Source organism: Panthera uncia, chromosome F2, assembly GCF_023721935.1.
Source record: "Panthera uncia isolate 11264 chromosome F2, Puncia_PCG_1.0, whole genome shotgun sequence".
Lineage (NCBI taxonomy): Eukaryota > Metazoa > Chordata > Mammalia > Carnivora > Felidae > Panthera > Panthera uncia.
In genome coordinates, this window is record NC_064812.1 from 52,873,273 (window position 1) to 52,891,292 (window position 18,020).

The 18,020-nt window shown below is 39.7% G+C and overlaps 1 pseudogene; it reads right to left on the reverse strand.

Moving 5' to 3' along the window:
• Window positions 1-5,003: 5,003 nt before the first annotated feature.
• Window positions 5,004-5,128, reverse strand: LOC125925001 (uncharacterized; annotated as a pseudogene).
• Between the last annotated feature and the right edge of the window lie 12,892 nt (window positions 5,129-18,020).

The window sequence follows — 18,020 nt, forward strand, 5'->3', positions numbered from 1 at the left end:
TTTTTCTAATTAACCTGAGGTCGCTATTTTTCTGGCTGCTCACTGGAAAAGAAGACTTCGAATGGGGTAGGGAGAATGGATACCATGTTTATTTCAATCTAATTTCTTTCTTAAATTTTATAACCAGTTGTTTGACCCTGATTCTTCCATGTCCTGCCCTTCCATGCTTTGCATACCCAGCCTAAAACCAGATATTCCTTAAGAAAACCCCATTTGGAATCAGTTCCAAAAGAAAATCCTAGTAAGTGGATAGAGCAAGGATCTGCATCATGTCAGTTGTCTGTAGCAGCAAAACTTCCCAGATGAGAATAAGGTCAGCAAGCTGTGCAGCTGAAGGAACACCCGGAATATTAACTTATATCCAGCCACGGCAAGCCACCATTCCATCAGTGGAAAGTTGTTTTCTTTTATGTTTGGTAATGAAATTATTTCTCATGAAAGCATTTATAAAAATGGAATTACTTTACGAATTTTGTCTTTTTACTTAAAGTAGTTTGATTCCTACCCAACATGCCTGTAAATGGGTAACCATGAAAACTTTCTAGTTGCTTAAATAATTAATCAGAAGTATGTGCTTGCTAAATTAACTGGATGTGAGAATAGAGAGAAAATGAGACATTGCAAAAGTTACAGGAGAAGTTATAAAATTTTTTTAAAGTTATAATAAAATGCTGTTGGTTTTAAATAAGGCAGGGGATATGGTGGCTCAGCTCAGTGTAAGATCAATCCATTTTGCTTGCCGACATAGATCTTTCTACTGTCCAGACATATAGTTTGGGATATGACATTTGCCATTAGCTCATGGCAACGGATTGCAGAAATACGTAGCCCTTTCATGCCTCATGTGGGTGGTATTCAAAGTGTTCTGGATCTAAAACACGACATGTAAGGGGGCATCTTGAAATAGAGCAGGAAGATGCTTGTAAACTCACCCCAACAAGCACAAAATCTTAGTAAAAACACTGCGCCTACCAGGCAGCACAGCCTCAAAACAAATCCCTTAGCTACCTCAATCTCAAGCCCAGCTCCAGCCAAACTGCCCCTCCCAATATGCACTAAATTATATACAAAGTCTGGGGCTGCTCCAGCCCCAGGCACACAGACAAGTTCATAAAGGGTAGCTTTACCCTTTGAAAATTGCAAAAACAAAAAACCTCCAAATCAGATTTTTCCATGGGAAGAGGCCAAATTCTCTCCTTGCAAATTATACTTCCCCATTTTTTCAGTCTCACTTTCCATGTAGTATACTTTAAGTATTTTCCCCCAGATTCTAACACAGTTTGATCATTTTTCTTTATTAGTATTTATCCTTAAGCCTGGATTTTTATTTTTTTAAGTTTATTTATTTTGAGAGAAACAGAGAGAGTGCACAGGGAAGGGGCAGAAAGAGAGAGAAAGAGAGAAAATCCCATACAGGCTCCACACTGACAGCAGAGTCCGACTGGGGGCTCAGTGTCACAAACCATGAGATCACGACCTGAGTCAAAATCAAGAGTCAGACGCTTAACAGACTGAGCCACCCAGGTATCCCCATAAGACTCGATTTTTAAGTCAAATCTGCAAAACCACAGGGTTGCTTGCTTCTGGGCCATTTATCCTGATGGGTCAGGCCCATAGCTTCCTTTCGTCTGAATTAGCTTTTAAGAAAAATCATCAGAATTTAATAGCCTACCTAAATCTGACTGAAGACACCCTTCTCAATCCTAACTCTGGTCGTCTTTACTTAGTGGTAGGAAGAGCTACTCTGTAACCCCTCAGAGACATACACTGTGCCCGCAAAACAGCACCAAGCTGATTCTGTGCCCTGCTTTAAAGGAGTCAAGCGACAGGATGGATACCTCTTGTTCGTCCACTTGTAAACACCATAGGACACTTTTTGTTCACATTGCATTGACCACACTTAAAGATATAAATTCAACAGCGTGTAATGAAAGGTTGGTTTTACTCTCACACGTTTCCCTGTGCTGTCCTGCCTCTGGTATCCCCGCATTCCTCCTTTTACAGCACAAGCTTCTCAATTAAGTGACTCACACATTAACAAAGAGTAAGAAACCGATTAGTTTCCAGCGAACCACATTTTGTTTTCTGGGTTGGCTAAAAGCTGTGATTTCATACAGGAACAGGGAGGCCGAGTAGGTATTACCATGGAGGGCAACCATGATCTTGGTTTGGGTCTAATTTAGGAGGTGGGATAAAGAATATTTGTGCTACAAATCTCAAATCTTGTCACCTATTTTGCAGCCTCAAAAGACATAGTTAATCCCTCAGGGTAAAGCTGGGGCTCCTAACGGCCCTTCTGCATTGGTGGGTTAGCAGAATTGAGCACACTGTTTTTTGTATAGTCAAGATGTTGTGTTGTCCTGGTGTAATTACAAACAGTGCTCTCTTTCACTCCAAGTATCTCAGATTGAATAATGTTGGAGGAAGACTTGTGAGATTTAATTCTCACCTATGGGGCAACTCCAAAGCCTAAGTTTCAAGTACAGCATTATTGTGGCACTCTAGTATCATCTAATGGGAAAAAGTGCTATGGGACCATAGTCAGCCTTTCCCGCCTCACACGACATTGTGCAAATAATATGTCATGTGTGGACTACTCTGCTCGCTCACAAATGAAGGGCCAGCAGAGCTTTCCACACAAGATAGATTCCTTTGATTCAAGCCAGCCTACAATTTTAGACCACCTAATAATTATGTGGACTGGATTCTAGTCCTTGTCTTCAAGGAGTTTGTTAACCTAAACTTACATCAGCTAAGGAACTCCCCTCCCCCCTTTTTTTTTCATTTAACCAACATTTATTAAAAAGCTTCTGTTTTAGTTCAGAACATTCGGAAAATTCCCAAGTATGACATGTCTTTGAAAATGTCAGATAAATTCATTTTATCTTTATAATATTAAGTGAATTTCCTGAGAAGATACCACACAATCTTTTGGGGGGTGAGGGGATACATAGTCCTATTGCTTTCAATTGTATCCCGGAAACTCTAGATTTTTGTTTGTTTCTCTGAATGGGTCATCTCTTTGACAGGAACCAGGTGGGTGTACTAAACAGATACATCCTGTTGAAAATGAATGTGCCAAATGCCACAAAGCCACCATCTAATCAGCTGGTTAGAAAGATCTTATCTAAGAAATATTGGGTTAGAGACCGTGATGCAACCCACATCACTACCCAGCTCTCCCTGTGTTTTAAAGTGAGTTCTTCACCATGAACTCAGGAATAAAGTGACACTTGGCTGTCCCCAAGGTTGTGGTGAATGCTGAGATACACAGCTTGCATAATAAAATCTGCCAGTGTACAAGTCAAAACAGGGATTCTGTACCACCCCAGCCAGATGGGTAAGGACCGGAAAAACCTGTTGTGTCTCCTTGCTCATGTCATTGACATCCTCTTTTGTGAGAAGAGACTCAGCAACAAAGTGTAATGATTTTACTACACCTGCTCTGATGCCCTTGGCTTTCAGTAGAAACTATACTTGGTCCATAGGGGAAGAGTATGGTTCTGTTAGGATAAGTTTTATTGTATTTGTTACATGGTATAAAATAGTATGACTTCTAAAGCTACGTTATCAGTACATCATACAAAGTAGTAAAAACTCTAGTCAGTCTAAAACAAACAAACAAACAAACAACTGATAGAGGTATCATAACAAATCCTCTTAGAAGCTGCGGACCCAAACCAGTCTTGCAAAGAACCCCTTACACTGAACTATATCCTGAAACTCTTTTCTTCTATTCTAGAATAGTACCAGATTCTAGAAACAGGAAAGAATGTCACTTACTAGTGTCCCTTTAAATGTTACTTACTATATGGAAGTTAGTTATGTCATTTACTATATGGAAAAAAATGTTGTTTTAATTGACTGTCACTCCATTGCATTGCATATTTGCATTTTGGCTGACATAACCATTCCTAATGTATATTTACAGAAACAAAAGTTTGGTTTCATTATGGAACAGAAGATCATAATATCTCATATTATCTAATATCTATATAATCTAATATGTCACTTGAAAGCAGGTGAGGATATAAATGATTAAAATAAAAATCACTTCAGAATTCAATAAACCTTTCAGTTATCACTTTCCAATAAATATGAACAGTGACACTAAATCTTGTGAGAAATGTAACAGGTTTCCTTTTGCTTTAAGCTTTACTGAGCTAGTGGCTGCAGCCATTCATTTCATAGGGCAAGGCTCTAGCTCATTCACACCCCGATCTTTCTCAACCCAAAGCCTTAAGACTTCGGTGGTCCGAGGGAAACTAGCTAGTTCAAGTCACCAGCGCAGATTCAGAAGTAACACTTGATCTCTGGTGCCCGCACCCAAGTTGTATAATTTTTAATTGTACATTTTGGCAGTAATTCCTGGTCAGACCTGATCGGGACCCAATTAGCCATTGTTGGAGCAGACATATTATTAGCAAATCCTTTAAAGTTATATAGTTGCATTTCTGAATATGGATTTGTGACTTGGGTTCAGAACTAAAGAAGAATCTTAAAATCCTAGAGTTTGGAGGAATTATAGATGTCTTCTACTTCAACTAAAGCCCATTAGGATTCTCTCAATACAAATAAAATCAGGCTCTGCTTAAATCCTTCTGTTAATAGAGGCCTCACTTCCTCACCAAGAAGCCATTTCTATGTTTTAATAGTTCTGATTGGGAGAAAGCCATAATCTCTGTTGTGCTGAGATCTGCTTCCAGTAATTTCTAGATATTGGTCTTAGTTTGACCCTCTAAAATAACAAAATGCTTGCTCACTTATTCTTCCATGGTGGCTCTATAAGCCTGTAAGTATTGGATGATGATATTTCATCAGTATAAAAAAATTGCTTAGATACACAAATGTATTATATATAAAATACCTGGGAGAGAGAACTATAAATAAAACTCTATAAAATATGTTATGTGTATCCATGTGCATATGCGTGTGTGTGTGTGTGTGTGTGTGTGTGTGTGTGTAGAGAGAGAGAGAGAGATAGAAAGAGAGGAAGAGAGAGGTATGAGTTACAGCAAAAATAATATTGAAAAAGAAGAATAATTCCAATTACATTTTCAATTTCGATTAGCAATAATTGCGCCTCAGATAAACCTCATTGGCTACGAAGCTGCCACTGCGCAAAGCTACGTTTTCAATTTCGAATAAGCTTAGAGGCTAGGAAGGACCAAATAATGACTTTAAGTTGTTTAGCAGGACTATTACAAAACATTCTGAAAAAGAATCATTTCCGCTCAAAACAATTAGAATACTTGCATAATCTAACTGCAGTTGGTGCCTGAATAAAGTCTTTCCAGAGTAAGAAATACCATAACCACAAATCCTATGTTTACCAAGAATGCCAAATGTATTCAGTAATTATTTAAGCATTTTAAAGAATACTTTATAGGGAGAAATACTAAAATGAAAAATAAGGCAAGAGGAATGGCCTAGAATTTAAATTTTTCTATCAATTCATATTTGGTTTACGAATTGATGATTATAGCAATGCTAGTATACGGATTTTAAGTAGCATGGAGAATTTAACACTATCATTAAGTATGCAATTGTTTGGCCTCCACCTTTGTTCCTCAGGAAAACCGGAAATCGTCATAACAATATGTGTCATAAATACAGGCACACAATTTGCTCACTATTTAAACTGTAAGGGACCTTTAGATTCCTTAGTTAAACTTCTTTTTAAAAATGTCACAATTTCTCTGGCATCAGTTGTCCTCTGCCTTCACTTAAGCTGGAAAAGACAATCTTAAAAAGATTAGCTAAGGGACACCTGGGTGGCTCAGTCGCTTAAAGCGTCCAACTCTTGATTTTGGCTCAGGTCTTGATCTCACGGTTTGTGGAATTGAGCCCTGACTCGGGCTCCACACTGAGCATGGAGCCTGCTAAGGATTCTCTCTCTTCCTCTCTCTCTTTGCCCCTCCCCTGTCTCAAAATAAATAAAATAAGCATTTTTTTTTTTTTTAAAGATGGTTTAAGAGTTGAGTTAGAACAGTACTAAGGGACTTAGTACTTTAGAAGGTATTTAAAGTACTTTAAGATAGGCCAGGCAAAGAAACACTAGCATCACTCATAAACCAATCATTTTTTTAAGTATCCACCCTAAAGGCACAATGTTGAAAGAACAGTGGCCTAGGATGTAGGAGACCCTCTTTCTAGAATTTAATCTGCTACAAACTAACTGTATAAACTTGGATTTTTGTTTTCTCACTGTAAAAAGAAGAGAGAAGAGAGTAAATCAAGTTTCAAGGATGTATATTATTAATTTCACATCTTTTTAAAATATTTTTTTAAAGTTTTTATCTATTTTTGAGACAGAGAGAGACAGAGCATGAGCAGGGGAGGGGCAGAGAGAGAGAGGGAGACACAGAATCTGAAGCAAGCTCCAGGCTCTGAGCTGTCAGCACAGAGCCTGACGCGGGGCTTGAACTCACAGACTCTAAGATCATGACCTGAGATGAAGTCGGATGCTTAACTGACTGAGCCACCCAGGCGCCCCATTAATTTCACATCTTTAACAACCTAGAAAGAAAGCTGCCATTGCCAAAAACAACAACAAACCCCAACTGTACCTTTTAATCATTTGTTATCTAATGTAAGGATGAAATATAATGGTTGAAAATTAAAATTCATGCCAGTGATTGTTTTCAGACTCAGACCCCTGAACAAATTTTATAATATAACCTTCATTCTTCCTGCCCAGCCCCCCTTCTGCCCAGCAAGATCTTGCCGAAGGGGGTGTTGTAAATAGATGGAAGGGTTCCCGGAGTTAAGGAAACTGCCAGTGAGCAATTTTCAGTGATGGGAAGGTGGGGGAGGTGATATTCACACACGAGATCCACAATAACAGCTCACACACACACAAGTCAGTTTTAAATATTCACTAAGTGCAAAATTTCAGATATATCTACTTTTATTATTATTTACGTATATAAGGTTCAGATCAAACCATTCCAGTCAAATAAGACTTTTTCTACCCTTTCTTTTTCCTCTCTTCCCCAACTCTAGCGCAGCCAGAGTAGCTTGGGGCGGGGGTGGGGGTCAGACTGGAAGATAGCTGAGAAGTCTCCACCCTTCCCTGACAGAGGGTTTCAGTCTGAGGGACAGGAGGAAGCTGCTTTCTGCCTGCATAAAAAGACCCCTCTTTAAACCTACCGGTCACACGTGTACTGACTTAGGCCTGTGAAAATGTACAAGAGGGACTCTCATTTGCCCATACTTCCTCTTCCTTCCTTAACCCACTCTTGCTTTCCTTCTTTTTCACTGCCTACCAAGGATTTCTAGTGTTTCTTGAAAAACTCGCCAGGGTCTATGCCAAATGTATTATCTAAATCAACTAAGTCAATGGATGCTGTGGAGAGCAAATGGCAAGAAGACAGCATGAGTAGATTTGAACATGAATACCTCACTTTTAGGTTACTGGGTGTGTTTATTTTTCTTTACTATCACCAGACACTTGATATCAGCACCATTCTACACATGACTCCATGGGCCAAAGAAAAGGTAATGAAGAACACTGATGCCGTTTTGGAAATTAGTGACCATTCATGTAATAAAAAAGAGAAAAAAAGAAAATCAAGAGGTTGATAATGGACTTTGTGGTTAAAGAAACCGTGGGGGAGAAAAGAACTTTGGGTACTGGAAATACGATAGAGATTAAGCCTCTCTTAATCTTCCATTCATTATTGAGAGATTACATCTCCATTTCTTCTTCACCCATTTAAGGTGTATGAGGCAAAGAGGGGAGGTTCTCTTTGAAGGCTACAGGTTGAACTTGCTTGTTCAGTTTCTCCTTAACATCAGCAAGACGAAAAATTATAGATACATGTACATTACTTACAAATAAATTAAGAATGCCATTCTCTTTTCTACTCCACACCATCTCCAAAGTCTCACTGAACTTTTCAAAGACAAGTTAAAGTAATAGACATTTAATTTTGCAAATTTATTTCTGGAATTGTTCCTGGACCCAGGATTATTTAAGGTAAATGATCATATCTCACAGGTTTTCTCTTAACTGAGTAAAAAGTAGGAATAGTTCATAAGAATTTCTGAAATAAGAGTGTTAGGATTTATAAGGAACTTTAATAAGAGGCTTTGACCTACTTAAAAAAAAATGGGTCAGAAGTTTCAGGCACCTGTTGTCTGTTTAATTAATGCTACCTTCTAGAGTGATGTATTGCAAAAGGTCTGATATCTTTCATCCAAACACTATGATAAGCATTAGATACATTAGGAAGACCTCAGTGTTCATTTTAGCACAGTGTCCAGGCTTAATGTCTCATCCTCTCAATGGCTTACTTTGACATTGCTCTTTTCAGGCCAGTGAGTCAACAATGATTTATTAACATGATTTTAAAGTGGTTTTCATACATGAAATCATCACACTGGTATGCTGCCATATGTTATTAAATTATCTATGTTCATAGCATACACTTCCAGCCAGGGTGTGAACAGTTACATTTAGGGAGTAGGTCACAATGACAAGAGACCCCGAAGACAGCTTAGTTACCTGGGGTGGAATATATAAAATCCCTACGCTGCATTCGGACAGAGGTGATGCTTCTGAGCTCCCAACCTTGCTAATAAACATTAAAAATTGAGACTAAAATGTAAAGTGGGAACCCTATTCAGAGCTGGTGAGATTGTAAATTGCTACAACCACTTTGGAAATCTGTTTGGAATTATCTACTGAAGGTGAATGTTTATACCAAGAGACATGTGTGAAACTGTTAATGGTAGTGATATCTGTAACAACCCACAAATGGAAATAACTCAGATGCTCATGAACAATAGATTGGGGTTTTCATTGTGGTGTATTCATACAACGGAACAGCATTCAGTAATGAAAATGAAATTACAGCTACTTGCAACCCTTTGGATGAAATTTCATAAACATAATGTTGAGTGAAAGAATCCACACAGGTTAAAAACCTGAATATTGTACTAAAAAAAAAAAAAAAATTCAAAAATAGGTATCCCTAATCTATGGTGTTAAAAGCCATCGTTAAAAAAAAAAGTGGGGGGTGCCTGGGTGGCTCAGTCGGTAAAGCATCTGACTTCAGCTCAGGTCATGATCTCATGGTCCATGAGTTCAAGCCCCGTGTCAGGCTCTGTGCTGAAGGCTCAGAGCCTGGAGCCTGCTTCAGATTCTGTCTCCCTCTCTATCTGCCCCTCCCCCACTCACACTCTGTCTCTATCAGAAAATGAATAAACGTTAAAAAATTAAAAAAAAATAAAAGCCAAGACAATGGTTTCTTTTGGGAAGCAGAGAAGGAGGAGCCCTTGGCAAAAGCATGAGGGGGCTTTAGAGTGCTGGCAAAGTTATCTACATAGAAGATGATTACACGGATGGGTTTGTGCTGTGATATTTTACCAACCTGGACACACAGGACTTGTGCATTTTTCTCTATCTAGTGTTAGGCTTTAATTAGGAATGTTTCATTTTAAAAGGAAAATGGAAGCGTTAGTGAAAGAACTTGAAAATATCTTCACTGTCTCGGAAAAAACAGTAAATGGTTCAATAAAACTCTTACATATATTATTAATCCTAGCTTACAAAAGAGTTCCTTGTTATTTTAATTAGTTAGGGGATACTTAACTTGGAAGTTTTTACTCTGTCAATTTTCACCTGTCAGCTGAGTACAGCTAGAGGTGGTTGGGTTCAACAATTAAGGAACACAATAACTTTTGATCTTCTACGTTACAAGGTCACAGTAACAACCACAAAGGTGAGATGTAACTAAGAAATATTTGCAGGCTCCTTTTAGAGACTACATGGGGTGGGAAAAGTGTGGAATTTGGAGCCAGATAGAACAGAGTTTGAAATTGAGCTCTGTTGCATACTAGTTGTATGATCTTGAGGAAGTCACTTACTTCCTCTGTGTCCTCATCTTTAAAGAAGAATCATAATATCCATTTAAATGGGAACTATACTACATGTGCATGTATTTTAAAATAACACACGGTTATCTCAAGGTTTTTATTACGTGTTAAAATGAACCAAAAGCACAGTCCTGGCCCCAGCAAATAACTGGCCTATCTCAAAATGTCTGGAGCTGGTATTCTCTGTGGCTCCAGATACTTTCTTCAGAATCTAAGCTAACCGATATGCCCCTAAGACTTACTTGGTACTACAGCATAACTAGTGCCCCCTACAGGAGGACTTGAGACCTGCTTCAATGACTTTCACTTGAACTCTTATAGTGGAATGTCTCTAGGAAAAGCGTAAAGTGGGGAAGAGGGAAGGACATGAGCAATGGCAAGGGTAAAAAGAACATCACTATTCGCATAAATAGGGACAAGGGAAGAAATATATAACATTTATATATATTTAAATATATATATTTAAATATATATTTAAATATATATATATATATATATATATATATATATAATTCCTGCATATTCACAGAATCCCTTGAAAGGAACATGTAGAATGGGAATTTAGTGCATGCTGTGTTATAGGGAAACTTGTATATCAACTGGACAACCAGCTGTATGCCACCTAAACATTAAGATCTTGAAGTTTTAGTTTCTGATATGTAAAATGGATATAAATTAGAGCTTTTAAAGTCTTCTTTGAAGAGAAATGAATAATTTAATTCTTAACTGTTAAAAAATTTTATTTGTCTCTCTGTTGTGTTTTTTACATCTTCAAGAAAGTACATCAGTCTGAAACTACTTATGGAGTGTTGTGAAATTAATACAGATCACTCTCCCTTCTATGAGCCCAAAAGTATGCTCAAATAATGTCAGTTGTCTTAGGGCCTTTGAATTCCATTCAAATCGCTTTTTATTACAACCACATATCTTTACAGGTAAGAAAGACTTTAAGAGCTTATTCTGGTCCAGCAGCCAGAAAGGCAAGGAATTACTGTCCTAATCTTACCTGTCTCTGAAACTTCCTCCCCCCAAATTTTTTTGACCTAAAAGTATTGATGCTGACATAATTTAATTAAGCATGTGTGAAAGTGCAGTGGTCTAGAATCTGAAATTGATATAATTAAAGTGGAATGCAGAGTGTGTACCTCTGATACCATTTTTTAAATGTCACACTCCATCACTTCTGTTTAATATCAAATCACAAGAGATATTTTTCATCTGTTAATTGCATTTTACATGCCCTTCATCATTGGCCTTGAAGCAATTACGTTTGAGAAAAAATTATTGAAGCAAGGAGGAAGGTCCACATAATCAAGTCCACTAAAGTTGCTTTCATTTAATAGTGTCTCTAGCAGATAAATGGCCATTCATAGTTTCATTCTACTATAGCTATTTTACTCTCGAAAATACTTAGATTAAAAAGCTAAGGGATCTAGAGAAAGATTTTTATCTTCTCAATATTTGTGAAAATCGAGCACAGAGAAAGCTGCTTATTTCTAATACTGTGTTATGGAAATTATTATTCCTTTTTTTAATGTTTATTTAGTTTTGAAAGAGAGAGAGGCGGAGCATGAGCGGGGGAAGGGCAGAGAGAGAGGGAGACACAGAATCCGAAGCAGGCCCCAGGCCCTGAGCTGTCAGCACAGAGCCCAAAGCGGGGCTCGAACTCGTCAACTGTGAGATCATGACCTGAGCCGAAGTCGGACGCTCAACAGACTGAGCCACCCAGGCGTCCCCAAAATTATTATTCTTTGCTTTGAGTATGCATTATTAGCAAACAGTAACAATGAAACTAATAATTTGTCCTTCATTATCCTCCAACCATGTGTCTCATGAACCACAAAGTATTCCTGGCAACTTGATGCCTCAGGTATTCCCTATGGACTTAATAGTTGACAAGGAGGACCTGAGAATCTGACTTCTAGTCAGTAAGAAACCTTACCCATGGCTTTTTTTGAGTACTGTGTTGATTCATATGAAATTACCGTATTTGTAGTTAAAAATGGTCAAACCCTGGCAATTTCATATAACACAACCAAATAACTAATGGGTTTCGAATATGGGCACTGGGTATACCTGGAAACATCTTTCTCCATTAAACTGATGTGAATCTATTTTGTTGAATTATTATCTGATCAAGGGCTCTTCTGTCTCCTCTTCTTTGTCTTTTCCCCAGCCACTTACTCCTTTATCATTTGACCGGAGAGCTTCTAGTCTAGCATCCCAATAGTGACTCCTCTCTCCAAAATCACTGAAAAATCAGGAAACTGTAAGATCCAAAAAGCTTTTCCTATCATCTCAGCTTCTCTACAGCCTTGACAATTGGATCGTTTTCTCCTTTAAAAGCATTTCTCCTTTCATGTCCATGTCACTGTATTACTTGTTTCTGGACCTACCTTCCTAAATTTTTCTCTTTTCCATTCATGACCTAAATGAAGGCATTCTATTAGTCTCGACATTTATCTCTTTTCTTGCTTAACAGATTCATACTTTGACCCTAATCCTCTTCACCCTGAGAAACTGAGCTCTTTTTCTGCTTTTTGGCCACCAGAACATACACACTGAACTCCTATCTGTCACTACACCCACCATGTCTCCTCTCCTCCCACTCGGTAAAAATGTGCCCTTTTTCCTCCACTGTCTGCTTGTGCAATCACCTGCCTTCCAACTATGTCAGGGACATTGATCCCTTAGCTAACCACCTGTCCTATAACCTCCAGCCCTTTCTACGGGCTCTTTCTTCTCAGCATATAAACTTGCTTGATTTTCTCCTATGATCTAAAGAAAAAAATCTCTTACCTCATGCCACCTGTTAGCTACTGCCCTATATCTTTTTTTTTTTTTTCATTCACAATCAAACATAAATACTCTAATTTGTCTTAATCTTTGTCTCTGATAACTTTTATTACCTAATGTCTTTGGTTGGGCACTTCCAAAAGTTGGCTTTGATGAGAATTTGATGGGAGTGGCTTATGTGAGGAACAATCCCAGCTAGGGGGGTGGGGAAGTGAGTTAGAGAAAGAAAAGAGCCAATACAGGATGTGTCAGTGCCTAGGGTACTACTGTGGGGAGAAACTGAGATTTGAATCTCATTGAGGGCATTTGAGAAACTATTAGGACATGTCTGAGAGTTTTCCCTCTTTGAAGGGGGGGGGGGGATCCCGGGGGACTTACCAATCAACTCTCATCATGGATCATTGAGGGTTGCTCCCAGCGACATTAACTCTCTAGCACTCCTGGCCAGCTCCAAGACAATGCTGGGCTCCTGCTGGCCACAAAGATAGAAGAAAGTGGCAGTGTTTGCAGTCGGAAGCCATCAGCAGGTATGGGAATGGCAAATGCCAAAGGATATGGGAGGAGCACCAAATGTGTCTACTACATCCACTGTAATTAGCCTCCAGCTTTTACTACCTCATTTTATGATACAGAGCCAATGAGCTCATAATTGTCAAACCTAATAACATTTCTTTTGTCCTCCTCCTTGACCTTTCTGTATGCAACAATTTGGGCTTCAGTCATTATCCCTCTATTTTCCTTTCCTTGGCTTTTAAGAAGTCACTTTTCTGGGAGGCACCCGGGTGGCTCAGTCGGTTAAGCGCAGACTTCAGCTCAGGTTATGATCTCGCGGTCCGTGAGTTTGAGCCCCGCGTGGGGCTCTGTGCTGACAGCCTGGAGCCTGCTTCTGCTTCTGTGCCTCCCCACCCCCCCTCTCTGCCCCTCCTCTGCTTGCGCGCGCGCTCTCTCTCTCAAAAATAAATTAAAAAATTTAAGAAGTTACTCTCTTTGTTTCTTCTACCACTATACCAATTTTGCCTCCTTTTCAGCTGTCTCTTCCCCAAGTGTTGATGCGTCATAGGGCTCTGCTTTGGATTTCTCATTGTACTATTCCTTAGACATCCCTTCTCATTTTATGCCTCCCACAACCACTTACACAACATTGACTTCTGAATCTGCATGTCCAGCTTAGACTCTTCTCCTGAGGTCACAGTCATACATCAGATCGTATCCCGTGCTCCTGCTTCCCAGAGAGTCTGGTCATCTTAGTCTGAATATCAGAAGCACTCAGTCCCAGCACTCACAAAACAGGATTATCTTTCCTGAAAGACACGTGTTCTTCCTCTTATATTCCTTCTCAGCTAACCAATAACACAGTTGAAAACCTGGGAGTCATTAGAGTCTTTCCCTTTCGCCTTACTCTTCACATCCAATTAGTGACCAAATGCCGTCAATTTTGCCTTCTTAACGCTCTGCAGTTCACTTGCTCCTGCTCTTTCTTTTCACGCCGTCTCAGTTCCCTTTCCTCATGTTTTGACTCTGACCTCTCCTCATCACTCAGTAACTTTCACCCTGCTGCTAGAATGGTGTTTCAAAAACATGAATCTGATCAGTTGCTTGCAGAAAAAATCCAAATACCTGGAAGAGCCTCCATGACTTGGCCCTAGCTGGCCTCTCCAGCCTTATGACTCACCATTTCTTCTCCCCACCCACCTCGCACTCTAATCATTATAATTCCCAAATTGTCCCATAGAATTCCAAATCTCCATGTACTTATTTATTTAACTAACACTTCCTTTTTTTCTTTTTAATTTGAGAGAGAGAGAGAGAGAGAGCAAGCAGTGGAGGGGGGCCAGAGGGAGAGAGGCAGAATCTTAAGCAGGCCCCACGCTCAGCATGGAGCCTGTTGTGGAACTTGATCCCACAACCCTGGGATCATGATCTGAGCTGGAGCTGAAATCAAGAGTCGGATGCTCAACCAACTGAGCCATCCAGGCGCCCCTTAACTAACGCCTCTATACAGTACATATTGTGTATGTAATCTAAGAATTTTACAAATATTAAATTATTTAATCCTCGTAACAACCCTGTGATATATGTACTATTTTTACCTCACTTTGCAGATGAAGAAATTGAGGCCCACAAGGTTGAAGTGATTTGGCCAATGTCACACAGCTGGTAAGTGTGGTGCCAGGGTTCAAATCCAGGCAGTCTGGCTTCAGAGTCATTTTTGTACCCCACCCCCACCCCCACCCCCACCCCCACCCCCACCCCCACCCCAATGAGCTGGATTTGCTAATGTCATCTCTGTATCTGGAACATCCTCACCCACTCCCAGCGTCCTTCCCTATCAAATCTTTCTTGATCCTTCACTATTTTGATAGACTCGACCTCCCTCGTCCTTTAAATCCCTCTGCAATAAGTACAAACATACTTACGTTTATTTGTGTATGTGTCTCTTTTTAGTATAAACTCCTTGACAACCCCTCTTTTACTAGTTCCTATAGTTTTCTCTTACTCTAAATGCTGAATGTTCCAAGATTGAAGCCTTGAGCTCTTTTTCTCTCTATCTTACTCACTCTCTTGGTGATTTCATCTGCTTCAGGCTGCAAACACCATCTGTACAGGACAGCTGCCACATTTATATCTTCTGCTTACAATTCTGTCCTGAACTCCAGACTCATATATAAAACAGCCTCTCGCATGACTTCACCTGGTCGTCTCATGGGTATCTCACAGTTAACATGCTCAGACAAATTTCCTGCTCTTTCCTTCCTCCCACAGACTTCATCTACGTGTTCTTCATCCTCGCCAATGATAAGCCATGCTTCCAACTGCTCAGGGCAAAAAAATGTTGGAGTGATCTTTTATTCCCCCTTTCCTCTCACACCCCATGATCAATCTTTCAAGTCCCACTGGTTCTATTTTCAAAATGCATCCAGAATGCAACCATTCTCCACCTCTGCTGCTCTTAACCTGCTCTAACTCACATCATTTCCTTCCCAAACTCGCCTTCTAACTACCTCTGTTCTTGCCTCGGTAGTAATTTTTCCCAATGGGAGCCTGAGTGATACTACAGAATATGAGTCAGATCCTGTCACTCCTCCGCTGGGCTCCCTCTGGTAGTGGAAAGCAAAGTCATGTCAGCAGCCCACAAGTCCTTCCTACATGAGCTGTTCCCTGTCACCCCGTGATTTTATCTTTTGCCCTACTTCACTGTGGAAACACTGGCCTTTATGCCATTCTTCCAGTGTTCCAGGAATGTTCCTACCCCAGGGACTTTGTGCTCATTATTCTTGCTGCTACTCATGTTCTGCCTGGAACGTTTGCTTCTCGTACACCCATGCTCCTTTACCCACACTTAGTCTTTGTGCAAACGTGGTTTTCTCAGCAAGGCCATCCCTGGTCATCCTATTTAAAAGTAAAAGCCCCTAACTCTAACATTCTCTATCCTGCTTTCAGGCCTTCCTTTTCTCCACATCATTGTCTAACAGTATACATTTTACTTCTTTTTTTTTGATGTTTATTTATTATTTTTGAGAGAGAGACAGAGAGAGAGAGAGAGAGAGAGAGAGAGAGAGAACGTGAGCGGGGGAGGGGCAGAGAGAGAGAGAGGAAGACACAGAATCCGAAGCAGGCTCCAGGCTCTGAGCTGTCAGCACAGAGCCCTATGTGAGGCTTGAACTCATGGACCATGAGATCGTGACCTGAGCAGAAGTCAGACGCTTAACTGAGCCACCCAGGCACCCCTCTAATTTTTTAGTTAATGCTTAAGACCTTATCATCCCTTGTTACCAGTCATTTACATACCCACTGACTTCTATATCTCTGTATCCAAACAATCATCAAATCCTGAGAGTCCACCTAAGCAATATTTCTCCAGTTTTTCTTTCTCTTTCATTCTCACTAATAATGCCCTCATCAGACTTTGACTATTTCTTTATTCTGTTAATCCAATCAGCCATTCAGTTCTCCATTTACCTCTTCATATATAAGCAAATATTTATTTAGTCCCTATTTCTTTAAGTACTTCTAAGTAGTATACAGAATGTGCCATAAAATGGTTTCCTTGATCAGGAAAAAAGTCACTTGGTAGGACAAACTGACACAATATCTTTTGTCTCCATCCTTCAACTATATTAGTAACATTAGTTTGTTTGACTCCATAAGCAAAGCCAAGTCCTGATGAATCCATGCCAGTCAAAACCCATTTAAACCTTTCTGGGGCTAAAAGCAAGGATATAATATCATCTGTTTGTCGTCTGTGTGCTGGTCCCTCCCCCCCTGGGAATATGTTCCAGTGAATTTTGTAAACATTGTCTTTCCTCCCGACAAACTGGACAGTTACAATTAACAGTCTGTACTTCCAGCGCTTTGTTAAGAGACATCCTCCAGCTCAGTGCTACATGGCTCAGTCCCTCCTGTGACTACTCATGTCATGTACCCAAAAGACCACTTCTAGGAAATGTACCAAAGCATCTATCTGTTGGTCATGGTTCATCTCTGATCTTAGTATCCACACACATATTAGAAGTTCTGTGAGTGTTGAGAGTAATTGAATGGAAATGCTTACAAGGTTTCGAACTCATTTCGAACTGTTTTGGCATTAGAAAGCTGTATATAACAGGGACTAAACAATAACATTTCATTCAAGGATGAGTCAAGAGGCTGTTCTTTCTTTGATTCAACCTATAAAGGGGAAAAATTCCCCTAATCCTCAAGGGTTAGGATTATAACACCAGCTCCCTCTGTTGTTCATTTTAGAAATGACATGGCATTTGAAACTATTTTGAGCAAGCACAAAAATAGAAGACCCCCTCCAAAAGCAAATATTAATTAAGCTAGAATAAACCAAAGAAGACACACTTAAAATTTTAGTTGTTTGAGGCTGCCGTAATGAATACTACAGGAAGAAATAAATGAGACACTATTAAGTGGCAATTTCATACAGTGTCTCCTTCCCTGCCGATTATTATGATCAACAAATATATACTGCGCTTAGGAAAATCAATGATAATGGAATCTGACATAAACATATAATTTCAGGCTCTTTGAAGATAGTTTTAGTTTATACGAGGATAATCTGGACACATGGTTCTCATGCTTCGGAATACATCAGAAATCCCCTAGAGGGCTTAATAAAACATGGATTGCTGGGTCCAACCCACACCATTTCTGCTCTGGTGGGCTTGTGTTGGAGCTGGGAATTTGCATTTATCATATTCTAAGAAAAACTGCTCTAGACCATGCTACTAAATGTGATCTACAAAACGGCAACATTGCCATCACATAGGAGATTTGAGAGAAAAAAGAATCTCAGCCCCCCCCCCCCCCCCCCCCCCCCCCCCCCCCCCCCCCCCCCC